The sequence below is a fragment of the Pleurodeles waltl genome, chromosome 7 (genome assembly GCF_031143425.1).
Source record: "Pleurodeles waltl isolate 20211129_DDA chromosome 7, aPleWal1.hap1.20221129, whole genome shotgun sequence".
Taxonomy (NCBI): domain Eukaryota; kingdom Metazoa; phylum Chordata; class Amphibia; order Caudata; family Salamandridae; genus Pleurodeles; species Pleurodeles waltl.
This window is the reverse complement of record NC_090446.1, coordinates 871,011,635-871,028,561: the sequence shown is the minus strand read 5'-3', so window position 1 is coordinate 871,028,561 and position 16,927 is coordinate 871,011,635.

The window sequence follows — 16,927 nt, the reverse complement described above, 5'->3', positions numbered from 1 at the left end:
GCAGCTTCCTTCCCTTTGGCTAAGATCATCAGATGTCCTGGTTCTGCAAAGACAGTCCTGGTTACTGAACATCTGCCCCCGCATCCAAACACATTTCAATACCACAAATGCATATCCTCATTTAAATTGGTTTAGGTAAATACACAGCATACAGTTAAAAGAATCCTGACAAATGACACATTTATAACGAAAATAATACCTCAATTTTGGGGAAAAAAGTAACCATATTTTTAAATAAATACAAAGTCAGAAAGGTCATAATATATGGGCAAAGTAGCGTTTAAAGTCACCTCATCCATATACACTGAATCACATTCCAAGCAAACCAAACATTAACCTTTGAAAGAAACCCCTAAACTAATTTTGATTAACTCACAATTTTTTCCCAAATAAATGTCAAATATTTAATCCCAGTAACCAAAAAGAGAAAACCATTTATGTCCCGACTGACCAATTTGAGTCAATTCCAATCTTCATAGCCAAAATTGTGGTATTATTTTCGTGATAAATGTGCACTGGGCAAACAAGCCTTTTCATCATGTGCTGGCTTTTTAAATCATAGTACGGTTTGAACGTGTTTGGTTTGAAACGCTTCCTTGTCAGCACAGACTGTGATTTTGAATGAAATTTTGTTTACATATGTTGCAATGTTCGAGTCTTCATGGCAGTATAATGATTTGTGGATAAGAGATCTTCTATTATGGTCTGGGACTGGAGTATCTCTATTGCACTCTAATGCTCAAACTGTCAGCCAGGCACAATAAAGTCTGCTTATATTGAAACTTTGTTTAATTCATAATTAACTGAATTATGGCTCTAAGTCACTTGCATATCAAGCTAATTTTTTTGGGGGATAGTAAATGGGTATTTATATCTCATATAATGTTTTGTAATAATTTTAGGAGTTACTATGCATGGCATAATGGGACATTGCAACAGAATACAATCAGTTAAATTTGCGAAGTTTGATATACTTGAAGATTGCAACATTCCTCACTATTATGAAACATCAATGGTACGTAACCAGAATTGGTTCTTTTAGGTCATATTGAAAGGTGACTGGTGTTTATCCAACTCACCATTGGCTTTATTCAGGGGGGTAAGATTCTCTAAAATGAAAAAAATGTTAGTACACTATAAAAAGTAAATGGTGTCACATGCACCTCTATGATTTATGCTATTGGGTGTATAATACGTTCAACAATTTCCCCTTTCCAAGACCCTTTGGGTTAATATACAGTGTACAAATATGCTTATATACTAGGGTTTAATAAATAAACATCAATAAATATATTCAACGATTGATTCTTGTAATATGAAATGGAATAGAAAACTTACCTATACCCAGGTCTTGAATGAAATAAGGTTATTGAATAAGTGATATTGAGGAGATCCAAGGTTTAATTTTTTCCTTTGTTGTTACGAGTCTCAAGTAGGCATATGTTTTTAGCAGTAAATATTATTCTCAGAGGGGGATTTATGCATTTTGAATGTTTTTTAATGTTGTAAGTAGATCTTGGGTATTGTTCTCTGTCTGTGCCTAAATATTTAATTGCATTGTTTAGTTTGTCCAATTATATAGTTGCATTATGGTGATGTAATATGTTGTAAATAGGAAATGTGGTGAACGAAACGCGTTGGCTGTTTTCCATTGTATGGAAGGAAATAAATGATGCATTGGAGCAACTTGATTGGATGATTGAACTTTTCTTCAAAATTTGTGGGTGCCCCTCCAATTGTATTATGTATATAACAGGGCTTGATAATAATCTGTGTCCTGTCAGATGTATTACCCACGCTGGGGCACATAGTTGAAGAACTAAAGCATTGAGGTATTTAACTCTTAAATAAAAGTCATTTTCAGCTCAATATTGGAGTATGAGAACAAAATAACGTTTCTGAATGCTTTTAGATGGGAGAAAATTAACATGAAAAGTTGCCATAATGTTTAAGTTAAATCTTCATTTGAATTTTTCTCTCATTTCAAAGTGTCACATTTGTAAACAGCAGGCCTCATGTTCCCATTGACCAGTAGACACTGTGCCATATTTAGAACTGAAAGATAGTCATTTTTAAAATGAAAGAAACTTAAAGTGAAGAAAAATATGTCTATGGAACTTTACGTTTTTCTCTGCTTAAAAGTAAGCCAAAGTTTTATGAAGCATGCTTTTTCACTTTAAATTCCTCCCATTTAAACATATTGGTATATTTTTCTATTATAAATACGTCACCCTGTCTATAGGCCACTACGCGCAAGATGCCTGGTGTTTCCAAATGTGACACTTTGGAAATGGGAGAAAATTTAAATGATGAGTTTTTTTATGGAAACCATATAAACAGAAAGTTAACTATTTAGATCACTTTTGTCCCATTTCAAAGTGCTGCCTTTACATATAGCGAGCATCTTGCTCTCGGTCGCTGGTAAACTTGGTGCCATATTTACAACTGGAAAATATTGCCATTATTTTAAGTGGGAAAAATGTATGAAAATGTTTGCAGAACATTTTCTGCACTTTAAATATCTCCCACTTAAATAAATGCTTGCATGTTTGTCTTATCATGTAACGGTGCCACATATGGTGATAAGTATGTTGTGTGCCACAAGTACATACAACTCAGGCTCTCGGTCACCCATACACATATATCCCCTTAAAACACACACATGTTCATACATCTCCAAAGACTGCGCTCTCAGTAACACAGTTGGCAGTGTCATAGTTTGATCTCTTGCTCTAGGCAAGACTGCTGGTTTAAGGAAGACAGTACTTATGTTTGTAGGCAACTAAGCCAATCCTACAACAAGTTGCAATTGTCATCCCAACCTTCCCGTCTCATACGCGGCATCTCACCAAAAATCTAAACAGTAAAAAGTGATTTGAGGCTGTCTTTATGCATGGACTCAGGAGTGCGACATCTCAGGGAGAGTCGTGGTTAAATGGAGATTACCTCTTTCTAACATGAACAACATGCCTCAGTCAAACACAGGCAATGAAGGAGATGCAGGAACGATTCTATAGGTTTTATTAACAAGACTGCAATCTACGACAAATTGCTTGGGCTTCAATGATAAGGATAATAATGAACAGTGCAAGAAACAATTGTGAAAATGAGTCATTAACACAAAGACCCCCACCATCTTGCAATAACCTAGAATGAAATGAGATATGAAATATGTCGTCCTACCCTAACATGATGAAGCTAACCCCTAACCTAAAGAGAGCTAGGTGTGATAAACCTAATCTGCCAATACCATGTCCATGAGAGGAGACCCCCAGCCCTTGTTACCTTGGAATGAGGTTTCTATATCAAACTCTGTGGGAACACGAAGACCGGGTCAGCATCAAGGCGACGTGTAGCGGATATTGTTGATGGCATCTAGTAGGAATCCCTCTAACTATCTCTCTGTGTAAGGTGCATGTAACCGGGCGTCTGTTGCCACGGTTACACCTAATCAACTCGCGCCGACAAGCCCATACACCCGGGGTACTCCCGAAAGGAGCGTCGTCACAGAAATGACATCAGACGCCGGATTCCGAGAAAGAGAGACTGAAATAGACGTCGGACGCCGTCAGGAGTCATCGGAAAAGCCGGAAGTAGAGCCGCGAACGAGGAACGTGAGGAGAAGGATGCCAGGAGAAGCCCGAGAGCAGAAAGACGGGGAGACGCTGGAGAAGGAAGCCGCCCACGAGGGTCAGCAGACGCGGGAGGCCGGAGAGCCTCCGTACAAGGCACCGAAGATCTTCAGTGAGACGCCGGGGAAACACAGAGGAAGCCGCCACATCCCAGGAGGGGCGTGGCACTCTCAGGTACGATCGTACCTCCAGTTCGGTTTCTTGCCTGACTGGTTACTGGGAGGGAGGAGGGCTAGTGGGGGGGGAAGGGAGGACCGGGGAGAGGTGCTGTAAGGAAGGGGAGATATTTTGAGAGAAATAAAACGATTAACCCACGGATACCTGGTTAAAGAATTAACCGCTAGAAAACTTGTTGAAAGAGAGAGAAGGAGAGAGAGAATAATCACGGGGAGGTGAACCACCATAGAAATATAAAAACCCCATACACAACCCTACACCCCTACCCTCCCACTACCCCTACTAACCACCTAAATATCTACCTTTCACAACGTCTACACTTACCTGTTGTCCCGTTCTTTTTCTATTTTGGGGAAAACCCGTCCAGTTCCACGGGCGAAGACCACAGCACCTACCACCATCAGACGGACACAATATCCCGCCTAACTCCTAGCGGGAATAAGAGCTTCCCATCACATTGCTGACCTCACTAGGAAATATATTGAGAAAACCCAAGAAAGAGATAACAAAGAACCGGAAAACAAAATCAAAATAAAGATCTATCAATCAAAAACAAGGTGCCTATAGAATTATTCCAATATCCAACCGGTATAGACCTAGAACCCCCTACAGTGCATTTATACAGGTCTTATTGGACCCCTTACTTAGGTCTGTTCCCAAACAATAGATAACAAGACATGCATGGGGCAGCAATTACAAAAACAATTCCCTCAAAAGCATAACGTGGAAAACCTACAGTTTGTTTATCTTTGGCACTAATAGTGACGCCTTAGTACAGTGGCACTGATAACATGAAACTAAAACATCTTCCTAACTTGAAATGATGCAGCCATGTTGGGAAGACATCATTAAATAATTGTGCTAAAACAGAGCAAGCTAAGTAGGGTAAAAGTCACTTGGTGACGGGGGCACAAGTCTGCAAGCCGGCAGGCTAAGCTAACTCATGCTTCCCATTAAAACAAGATAGTATTCAGTACAGCAGCCCTGTCACAGTGCCCCTAGTCAAAGTATTTTGTTCAAACCATAGTACTTGGCTCTTTGGACATTAGACTTAAAGTCAATAAAGGGGGTGTCTGGTGAAAATGGGCTAGCTGCTTAGCCTACACTAGCATACTATGATTTTCACTGATCAGAGATGGCTCTCACTATAGAAAAGGTTGGAGACCCCTGGTCTAGACAATGCTTCTGCCTTGCCATGTTTATTGTTCTTTTCTGTCTTTCCCTTGGCTAGATAATGCATCCACCTTGCCATGTTTGCCTGGTATGTTGGTGACTTTGGTTTGAAATCGAGAGAAGAACATGGTCCATTCAAACACTTTACAGATCTCAAGTTTAAAAGATTTATGTATAGCTTCTTCAAAGTAGTATTTCCACCATGTGAAAGCCCTCTGGCCCTTTTAATTTCCACATGTTCTCTATCATAGATGGCATATTTGTATTCAGGAGTGGAAAGAGTTCATACCTCCAGGTGGAGCGCTTTTGTGTGTAGGTCTATTTGGGATGGTGTGTGTCCAGCTGTAAATGCTCAGGTCAGTTTAAATGATAAGTAGCAGTTGCATATTATCATGTCTGAGAATGGGCAAGGTTGGATATCATTACGAATGCCACTTTTAAGGCCTGAAAGACTGCCCCCTGTTCCTTGCTGCATATGAAAAATTACCCTTTTTTTTAGGGAATAATGTGGTCTGCCTTACAATGGAGAAAAAGTCCTTACCAAAATGTCTATAGATTTTTGCAAAGCCAAAGAATCTTTCTATTTTGCAGACACTGGTGGAGGCTAGCCATCCTGGGATGGCCCTGACTCTCTCCATGTTCATACATATGCCATCCCTGCATATTTGAAAGCACAAAGAGGTAACCTGGTGAGTTTCAAAACACATTTTTCTGTGTTAGCGTACAATTCATATTTCCTTAACTGAGAAAGTATTTCTCAAACATGAGCATGATGTTTATGTATATATTTTGTGAAAGTCAATATAGTGTCAAAGTAACTGGTCATCAAAATATCTAAAATGTCTCTAAAAATGTTGTTCACTTAATGCTGGAACTGTGACTGCATCATTTTATAAACCAAATGACATTACCAAATAGTCATAGTGGCTAACACCTGTTTTGAATGCTGTTTTCCAAACATACTTTATAGATTCCGACCAAATTGTAAGCTCCTTGGAAAATGAGATTTAAAAAAATCTTAGCTTTCTTGATTTGATCCAAATGTACCAACATGATAGATAGAGATGGCATCTGACTCACGGTAACCTATGCATGGCTGATATGCCGTATTCAAGTTTAGTTTGAAAAAGGTCAAAGCCACTGAACGTGAGAAAGATTGGTGAATACATCCTCTTTACAAGTTTTCTTACAGCTATTGCTTTGAAGCATTATCTTTTTTCATTTTTAAAGCATATCTTCTCCTATAAGAAATGGGTGTAACTCATACTAAATAAATAAGTTGGTCATATGGAAGATGAGGTGGTAACTATGAAGTCCCTAATGACTAAATACATGTCTGAATTCTTTATAGACTCCAGGAAGTGTTTTCTCTTTTGAACTCTCACTTGGAGCTTGAACACAGATTGCCTTTTGTATGAGTAGAGATTCTGACTGATTTTCACTTCTTTTCAAGAAACACAATTGTTTCTGCAATACTCAGAACAAAAAGTGATAGCCTCAATTCCCAGTAAACCCTATTGTTTTGCTGCCTTTAACAGTGATGTTACAAATTATACCTTCTATGTGACAGGGCTGAGTAGACATGAACATTGCCTTTATTTCTTTGCAATTCACCCCAATGTAAGAGCTATTCTATCAGATTCTCTGAATCTCCTCAGGTCTAGGTTGATCTTGCACCAAAATATCATTAATTTGATGACTCCATAGTGGTCTTTTAACTGTTGAGAGGACTAAATCCCTGTAAAGGTATGCCTTCATGCTGACAGATGTAATTACCATATTGAAGCTGGATATTCATAAGGATGAGTTTTCCTATTTCCTGACTACACAAGACGTTTTGTCAAAAATATCTTGACTGACCACAATACAAGAAGAAGAAGAAAAATAACTTTTTCACCTCTTCTTACTTTTTAATTTATAAAGATCTTGCTGTGCCCCCTGATTGAATAGGTTCTATTTCACTGATCAAGCTGTCTGATTTTTTTTCTAAAGGTAGTCCTTTAAAATTGAGGCCTTGTTGTTTTTTTCTATTTGCGATTTTTTTCTTCATTGACTTGAAAGGTCAAATCAATTAAATCTGTTGTGATTACAGTATGGTTACTATGGATAACCTTTTTTTTCTTTTTTCTTATTATAAATACCTGATAGATGGTAGCTGCCACTACATCATCAATCTTTACAGCTTCAACAGGTCAACTGAGATTGACTGATGTAGGTGACCAAATCCTGATCGGAGAGGTTGCAGCAGCAAGTGTTACACTCTATTGCAGCTTCAGAAGCCCTGTGCTGCTTCTATAAAGTATTGGTAAAATCAAAGATATAAAAGCATATAAAGGTAATAGCATAGACATTAGGGCCCTCATTACAACATTGGCGGTAAAAGGCGCTTACCACCGTGCAGAAGACCGCCAAAACACCGCAGCGGGCGCGGAATTCCGCCACAGCTATTATGACCCACATCTCGGAATCCGCCGAAATTCAGACACCCACACAAGGCCGCCACACCAAAGGTCAGTGATAAACTGGCGAAAACAAAACCTCCACTGTCACGCCAACAGAAACACGCCCATGCTATCACGACACACGAATCCACGCGGCGGTCTTTCAACCGCGGTATTCCATTGGCGGTACACACCGCCGCGCTCAAAATACACACACCTCTCCAAAACACCGCCACATTGGACAATTCGAATTACACACACCTGATACACATACACACACCACTCCCACACACCCAACACAATATAAAACACACACCAACATCACCCACAAACCCCTACGACAAAAATCAGAGACGAAGGCCAGATAGACAGAGAGCACAGCAACTGAGAACCCCACCACACAGAGGCACACAACACCATCATCCATACAACATCACACGCACAATACACCACACACCCACAGAAGAGGTCCACAGTGACGACAGCAGCTCTGCCCTACTGGATCCTGATGACCAGCCCGGACCATCGTGGGCCTCGGGACAGTCAGTTCCCCTTGCACAGGCACAGCCCAACATTGACCTACCACCCTCTGGTAACACCAGCACAGCACCCACCCAGCGGGCCCATACCTCCCTACCCAGGACACGTCAATCAGCGGTATGTCCACCACTACAGGGAACCCAGGATAACCCACCACCCCAACAACAACAGGGACCTGGGGGCATTGGTAGTGGGCACACAGTCCAGGGGACAGAGGCACAGGAACACAGGGGAACTGGGAGGGCTGCTGTGTGACAGGGGGCGGACAGGCCAAGGGAACCCACCCTCCACGAGGCCCTCTCCTCCATCATGGGAGCATACCACCACTCCCAGGAGACGATGGCCACTGTACTGGCCAAGTTTCAGGAGACCCAGCGCCTGCAGGACGAACTGTATTTGGGGTTCAGGGAGGAGCTCAGAACCATCAGCTCCGCACTGGGCACCATCGTAGGGGTGCTGAAGGACATACAAAAGACAATGAGGGACACCGTGGCACTCCAAGGGGCCCCTGACACTAGCATGGACGATGAACTGCCCACCACCTCCGCCAGCGCTAGTGGACAGGACGCCCCGCCACAGGACCACCACACCAGCACCCCACCCCCTGCAGACGGACAACCACCCCGCAAGCGGTCCCTGAGATCCAGGAACAGGACAGAGCAAGATGGCAAGACCTCCGCCAGGAAATGAGACCACCCTGATTGTCCTCCCACTGTCTCACTTTGTTACCCTGTCCAGATTGGAACTGCCCCAGCTCCACTTCCTATGCCCATATGGGCAGTGCACCTGTGTGACTAATGGACTGGACTCTGCCATGGACATACCTCCACTGTCCCCCATCACCATATCACTACCCCCCTCCATTTTTGAGCACTGAAATAAACACCCTTGAACCACAAAACAATCTGGAGTCAGTCTGTGATTTTGTAAATATGTATAATCAATGACAGTGTCAACATGCTTTCATATTTTATAGCCAACATACCTATGTCACACATCACAAGTCCTTGAAGGATGCAAGCAGATGACACACGTTGCTAACCACACCTGTGAAACCGTAATGGAAAAGTACAACTCAGTGACCAAATACTGTTATGAACTGACAGACAGGATAGAGGTAGAAGTGTGAAAGTGAATGTAATGGTAAAAAGAAAACTGTTCTCACCTGTGTGTCACTGGAAATATTGCCGTATGACTGACTCCCTGTTGTCTATGTCTTCTTCCTCAGCGTCCTCCTCATCACTGTCCACAGGCTCCACAGCTGCCACAACACCGCCATCTGGACCATCCTCCTGCAGAAAAGGCACCTGGCGTCGCAAAGCAAGATTGTGAAGCATCGAGCAGGCGATGATGATCTGGCACACCTTCCTTGGTGAGTAGAATAGGGAACCACCTGTCATATGGAGGCACCTGAACCTGGCCTTCAGGAGGCCGAAGGTGCGTTTGATCACCCTCCTAGTCCGCCCATGGGCCTCATTGTAGCGTTCCTGTGCCCGGTCCTGGGATTCCTCACTGGGGTCAATAGCCAGGACAGGTTGGGGTAACCAGAGTCCCGCAATAGCCACACCTGGTGCCTCTGGAGTTGACACATCATATAAGGGATGCTGCTATTGCGCAGGATGTAGGCGTCATGCACTGGGCCAGGGAACATAGCATTTACCTGCGAGATGTACTGGTCTGCCAAACATACCATCTGTACATTCATGGAATGATAACTCTTCCTGTTCCTGTACACCTGTTCACTCCTGTGTGGGGGGGGGCCAAAGCCACATGGGTCCCTTCAATGGCACCTATGATGTTGGGGATATGTCCAAGGGCATAGAAGTCACCTTTCACTGTTGGCAAATCCTCCACCTGAGGGAAAACGATGTAGCTCCTTACGTGTTTCAGCAGGGCAGACAACACTCTGGACAACACGTTGGAAAACATAGGCTGGGACATCCCTGATGCCATGGCCACTGTTGTCTGAAACGATCCACTTGCAAGGAAATGGAGTACTGACAGCACCTGCACTTGAGGGGGGATTCCTGTGGGATGGCGGATTGCTGACATCAGGTCTGGCTCCAACTGGGTACATAGTTCCTGGATAGTAGCACGGTCAAACCTGTAGGTGATGAGTAAATGTCGCTCCTCCATTGTCAACAGGTCCACCAGCGGTCGGTACACCGGAGGATTCCGCCATCTTCTCAAATGTCCAAGCTGACGGTGCCTAGGAAGGACAACAGTGACCACAGAGTCAACAAAATCCCAGGTATGTACCCACAGATACACAGAACACGACACCAAAGACAAAAATCTTCCTGTATGTGTGTCGAGTGTAGGCCCAGGTATGTGTGACGCAGTTGCAAATTAAGCCATGTGGGCCCCTGAAATGGCGGCTGCCTGACCTCTAAACTGGGACAGTGTGATGTGAGGTAACTGCGCTGGCGTTGTACACCGTCGCGGTAGGCGGTCGAAGACCGTGGTGCAATACTTCATTGGTTAACATTGGACCCTATGGGTCCCAGGAGCCAATGATGAAGTGCGCCGGTGGTGATGATACGCACCGCCGCGGACGTGACCGCCATTTTCTGTCTGTTCAATCACTTGATACCTGATCTTCGACAGGAGAGGACCTACACTGCAAGTGCTACTGTGACCTCGGTCTGGAAGAGACAATGGCTGCTGCATCTGGGGAAAGGGCCCCTGCCTTCACTGCTCAGGAGTTGGAGAAGCTCGTGGACGGGGTCCTCCCCCAGTACACGCTACTGTACGGTCCTCCAGACCAACAGATAAGTACACAGGGAGCACGTTGTATGGGCTATGCCTGGGTGGAGAGGGCTGGTTGTAAGAGGGAAGGGGGCAGAGTGCAGTGAACATGAAGGACTGTGAATGCATGTGCCACATGGCAAGGGCAGGGATGGGGGCCACTCACTTTGACGGTGCTCTTGCTAATGACTTCTCTTCTTCCCCTGTGCATGTCATGTAGGTCAACGCCCACCAGAAGAAGGACATTTGGCGTGCCATCGCCAAGGACATCCGGATCCTGGGAGTCCACCAGAGACGGGGCACCCACTGCCGTAAAAGATGGGAGGACATTCGCCGCTGGAGCAAGAAGACGGCGGAGGCTCAGCTGGGGATGGCCTCTCAACGTGGGAGGGGTGCCCGTCGCCCCATGACCCCCCTGATGTTCCGGATCCTGGCGGTGGCCTACCCTGAGTTGGATGGGCGCTTGAGGGCATCACAGCAGACACAAGGGGGTGAGTACACAATCATTCTGGGGACCTTGTGCGCAGTTGAGGGGTCTAGGTGTGGGAGGAGGGCTGTGGGTTTCCCTATGCCAGGGCGACTTCCATAGGCTAAGCCCCTCCGTAATGCAGGCCATGTGGCACTCCACTCCACCGCAGTAGAGTGCCAAGTACAGGTATACATGCCCCTGTGTCATCCATGTGTGCAGATGTCCACCATAGCGATGTAGGCCATGTCCCAGGAATTGCATCTGTAGAGGCCAGGTTCACGGCGTAGTGCAGGGGGCTGCTGTGCTGTATTGTCCGCCAACGGTAGCGGTATGCCATGCACTCAATCTGTCTATCTTCTGTCGTTCCCCCCCCCCCCTTTTTGTGCTCTCCCTGTTCTTTTGTGCATCAGCATCATCAGGCGGAGGTACAGTGGCACCGGAGCACGAGGGAGCTGCATCCCACATAGCCATGGAGGGCCACACCACGGACTCAGAATGCACCAGTGGGATGGAGGGCGATGGGAGCTTCACGTCGGGCACCGGATCACCAACCAGCGACACAGACTCATCCGCCGATGGGAGCTCCCTTGTGGTGGCGGCACCATCTGTGCCCCACACTTCTACAGGTACAGCCGCCACCCCCCCTACCAGCACCGCCCTCCCAGCAGCCCCTCAGCATTCGCTCCGTGCCCGCTCACCCAGGAGGGTGAGCATCACCTTCGCCCCAGGCACCTCAGGCCCTGCCCCAGTCACCCCTGCTGCCCTCAGTGAGGAGGCCATTGACCTCCTCAGGTCACTCACTGTTGGGCAGTCTACCATTGTGAATGCCATCCAGGGTGTAGAAAGGCAGTTGCAACACGGTATTCCTGGAGGGCATTCATTCTGGTCAGGCTGCCCTTCATCGAACCCTGCAATCTTTGGCCTCAGCACTGATGGCAGCCATTGTCCCTGTGTCTAGCCTTCCCCCTCCAACTTCCTCCACCCAGACCCAAGCCCCTGTACCCCAGCCTATCCCAAGCACACCAACAGACAAGCATGCACACACCTCAACACACAAAAGTAGCTCAGGCAAACATAGGCACCACACATCCCACAGGCACTCACACAAGCATCAGACACACACAGACACAGCAACATCCATCCACTGCCTCCACTGTGTCCCCCTCCTCGTCGTCTCCCTCCCCCCTCCCAGTGTCGTCTACACTCTCACCTGCATGCACTACATCTACAGGCACTAGAACTCGCACCAGAACACCCAGCACCACACCCCGCTCACCTGCACTCACCACCCCCACTCCCATTTACATGTCCCCTGTGACCTCTCCCAGTGTGTCTGTGACGCCCCCTCCCAAAGTACACAAACGCGGGCACCCACACACCCAACATCCATCCACCTTACGACAGCCTCCAGTACCTGCACCCAAAACACCTAAAGTGACACCTCCTACAACCACCTCCTCTTCCTCCACTCCCAGAACCCCTCCAGCTACCCATCCCAGTGTTCGTCAGAAACTCTCCCTCAGCAACGTTGACCTCTTTGCCCCCATCCCCACCCCTCCAATTCATAAGTCCCGTAGTAGCACCTCAGCCAAAAAGACTCCAGTACCAGTGGTGCATGTTCAAGGTGTGTGGAGTGCACCGGCCACCAGGGCAGGCAGTGTGACACGGAGCCAAAGCACTGCCAGTCCACCCCCTGTAAAGCATCTAAAGTTGGAAAGTGGCCGACGGGACAGGGTGATGACTCCGGGCGGCAAAACTGCTCACAAGGGTCCCAGGGGGATTGCAGAGTCAGCTGTGACTCCTCCAAAGGTGGTGAAGGGCCAGAGGAAGTCTGCACGGTCTGGTGAGAGCAGCACAGCGGAGAAGGGCGCAATCCTCCCCGGCGGCCGGGATGCCACTGCTAGCACCGTCGTCACTGGTCAGGAGACCACCGCCAGAGTCATTGCCCAGGAGGGCACGAGTATCGTCACTGGTCAGGAGAGCACCGCCAGAGTCATTGCCCAGGAGGGCACGAGTATCGTCACTGGTCAGGAGACCACCGCCAGAGTCATTGCCCAGGACGGCACGAGTATCGTCACTGGTCAGGAGACCACCGCCGGAGTCAGTGCCCAGGCGGGCCCCGGCTGCCACAGCCCCGCTAAAAAATGAGGGACCGTCATGCCACACACCAATGCACAGGTCAGAGACCGCCATGGCAAAGAACCGCTGAACAAGGGAATCACCGCCATGGTGAAGACCGCTGAACAGGGCACAGCACCGCTGAACAGATCAGAGACCGCCATGGCAAAGCACCGCTGAACAAGGGAATCACCGCCATGGTGAAGACCGCTGAACAGGGCAGAGAACCACTGAACAGATCAGAGACCGCCATGGCAAAGCACCGCTGAACAAGGGAATCACCGCCATGGTGAAGACCGCTGAACAGGGCAGAGAACCGCTGAACAGATCAGAGACCGCCATGGCAAAGCACCGCTGAACAAGGAAACACCGCCACATCAAGCATCGTTATCCCATTTACAGCTGGGACTGTGACGGTACAGGAACCCTCACGGGGAGCTAAATGCAGTGTGGGCACCATTCCCCCTCCAGAGCCAGTGGAGACTGTTATCCACTTGAGAGACTGTGGCTTTGCACTCCCCAGGATTGTTCAGTGGGCAACCCACCCACTGTAGAGACTTGAAAGACTGGCTTTGCACTCCCCAGGATTGTTCAGTGGGAAACCCACCCACTGTAGAGACTTGAAAGACTGTGGCTTTGCACTCCCCAGGATTGTTCAGTGGGAAACCCACCCACTGTAGAGACTTGAAAGACTGTGGCTTTGCACTCCCCAGGATACATCAATGGGCATGGACCCCGTTGTGGATCTGGCGTGGTGCTGTAATCCGGCTGAGGTGCCCCCCCCCTCCCCTTCCCCCTGAGGTGCCTGTTGTATTTCTATCTGATGCCCCAGCAGTGTTCTCTCCGTTTATGGACAGGTATCTTTTGTGGGCCTCGCCCATGCATTTTTGGACCAGTGGTGCACGGACATTGATATGTGCATACCTGCACTGCTTCTCGTACTGTATATACTTTTGAATGTGTATATATATATCTGTATATATTTGGTAACTGTATTTTGATACATTACAATTTTTTGACTGATTTCCTTTGGTCTTTGCATTCTTCCGGGGGGGTTGTGGGTTGTTACTGTGATGTTTTGACATGCATAGCTGTGTGTGTTATAATGTGCGAGGGTGGGGGTGGGGGTGTTGCATGTGTGTCCCCCTGACTTTTGCCTCCCCCCTCCCCTATGTCGTAGGTGCAGTACTCACCGTTGTCTTCGCCACCTCCGTTGCTGGTGTTCATAAATGAGCAGGAAGACAAGGGCAGGTAGGATTTGTAATTCCGGCTCCATGGTGTCCTCCTTCGTCGTGGAGTGTGTTAAGGTGAGCGTTTTCCCATTGCAAAAGCTGTTTCCGCCGTGTTTTTATCCACGGTGAATCCGCCCCGGAAAAGGTGGCGGATTGGCGGGTTGGTTCAAACCGCCAGGAAAAGGCTGGCGGTACGGGGACTCGTAATCCCCTAGGCAGCGCTGCCCTGGCGGATTATCTACGCCGGGGCAAATGTCGCGGGAAACCGCCGGCCCTGGTGGTGCGACCGCGGCACTACCGCCGCGGTCGTAATCCCCTCTGAAGCACCGCCAGCCTGTTGGCGGTGCTTCAGCCAAAACAGCCCTGGCGGCCTTGGACCGCCAGGGTTGTAATGAGGGCCAGAGTGTCCATAGTGGGCAGGTGTCCTTCCTGGCATGTTCTATACAGTTTTGAAGAATTATATCCTAAAAACCGCCTGGGGCCACTTTTGCAGGGCACCACTGTTCCTTCCACTGAAGGGCCATACCCTCTACCTGTGCCCACGTGATCACTCCCGCTTGCCATCATACAGCTGAAGGGGCCAAGTGAGATTTCCACCACATAGTCACTGCCATATTAGAAAAGTGCAAAACAAAGTTGATAAACCTTGTTGTTGCTGTTTTGGCTTTGGGTCCTGGAAATAGCCCCAGGAGATAGTGCTGCACCATGGATACCTCCATGCGGTCTGTGCAATGTGCGATGGTCTGTAATGTCACACAAGTCCAGAATATATGGAGCCTATCACCAGGCATTGACATTGGGAGCATGTGTCATTTGCTGTCAGATAAATAAGGTGTAAATGGTGGGGGGTTAAGTATGCCCTATTTAGGATATACATTTGAACATATTTAAAACTGCCATTCCGAGAAACCTTTTTTGTGTATTATAAGGCATTGAACCATTTGGTATCATGGAACACCAGCCGCAGGGAATCTTCCCATTTGTTTCTGAGGTGCCCCATGTTCACTAGGGGTCGTGCATGAATGTCCTACGTAGCCATGGTCCACAGTATGCAAAGCATGTAGCAGTGAGTTGGTGGTGGGTACTGGGCCTCTGACATCTTGGTGCATGTCCAACATCGGTCTAAAAACCCCATAAGTCAGGAAGGCTCTACCCTGTAAGTGATAGAGCTCCTGAAATTCCTAAAAGCCTAAAAAGGTGCCCTCTGGGAAGAGATCACTGATTGACGATATCCCAGCATCTTCCCAGGCCACCAGAGCCTGGAAGGATGCCGGGTCCCTGGCTGGGAGGTCCATGTGTGGTAGGACTAGAGAGTATGGGCGTGGCTTTCTAAGACATGAGAATCCTCTGCTCAAGAACACTCCAGGGCAGTGTGCAACCAGAGTGAATGAGGACTTTTGGTGGCCATGCCAGGGAGGATTAGGCTGTATAGGTAGCCTTCTTGCAGCTGCTTGCGCTCGAGCCCAGTCTCCCCACAAATGTGGCTGCCACAACCACATAGAGATGTTTAATATTCAGGGAGGTATTACAATACAGGATAATTACATTTTTGTCAGGATGGACCGGATCTAGCAAGATTGCTCTGCTATTATTTTACTAAGGATTTTATAGTCCACAGGAGGGAGTTTGGTCTGTATGATAAGAGGTGAGGGGGATCATGGCCTTGCTTCAGTATATGTATTACCAGGGCCTCGTGCTAGGACTGTGGGAGTGTGTCTAGTTCCCTGACTTTGTTGAACATCTGAAGCAATTGTGGAACCAAGCTAGACTAGTAACTTGCATACAATTTAATTGGTAAGCTGTTGTTTCCTGGTGAGTGACCTTTAGCATTATATTCTAAAGATTTGCTTGTGGTTAGGGGTATGAGCTTGTAAACATCAATGGAGATCCAAAAGGAGGGTGTGGATCAAAGCTGCACTGCATCAAAGAAGGTCACTGCTGTCTGGGGAGTCATCTGTGGGTTTTCCAGGGGAGGGGTCAGCAGTGAGTCAGAATCTGATGTTCCAATGTGGGAGCCTTTACTGGAGGAAGAGGCTGCAGCTATTCTCAGAGCAGCTGCTGACAGCCGGGCCTCTCTTAGGCCCTCCAAGGCTTGATCCATGGAAAGTTACAGCAGTCATCCATCTTTATTGATTTCAGTGGCCAGTGTGGGCCCAGCTTGAATCAAGCCTTGGGAAGCAAGTAGGTGAGCTGGCCTTGCCTGCCCAAGATGATGTTCTAGCCTGGGCCATGCATCCCTAGGGTCCTCAAGAAAGTGAGTTTTTTTGTTAGCCACCACACAAAGCAAGGAATAGTAGGCATACATGAGGTCCATGTCACATAATGTGTTCTTGATGCTGGGGAATGATGCCCTACTCTGCTGGACAGCACGGTGAAGTCAGGAAAGATCATATCATG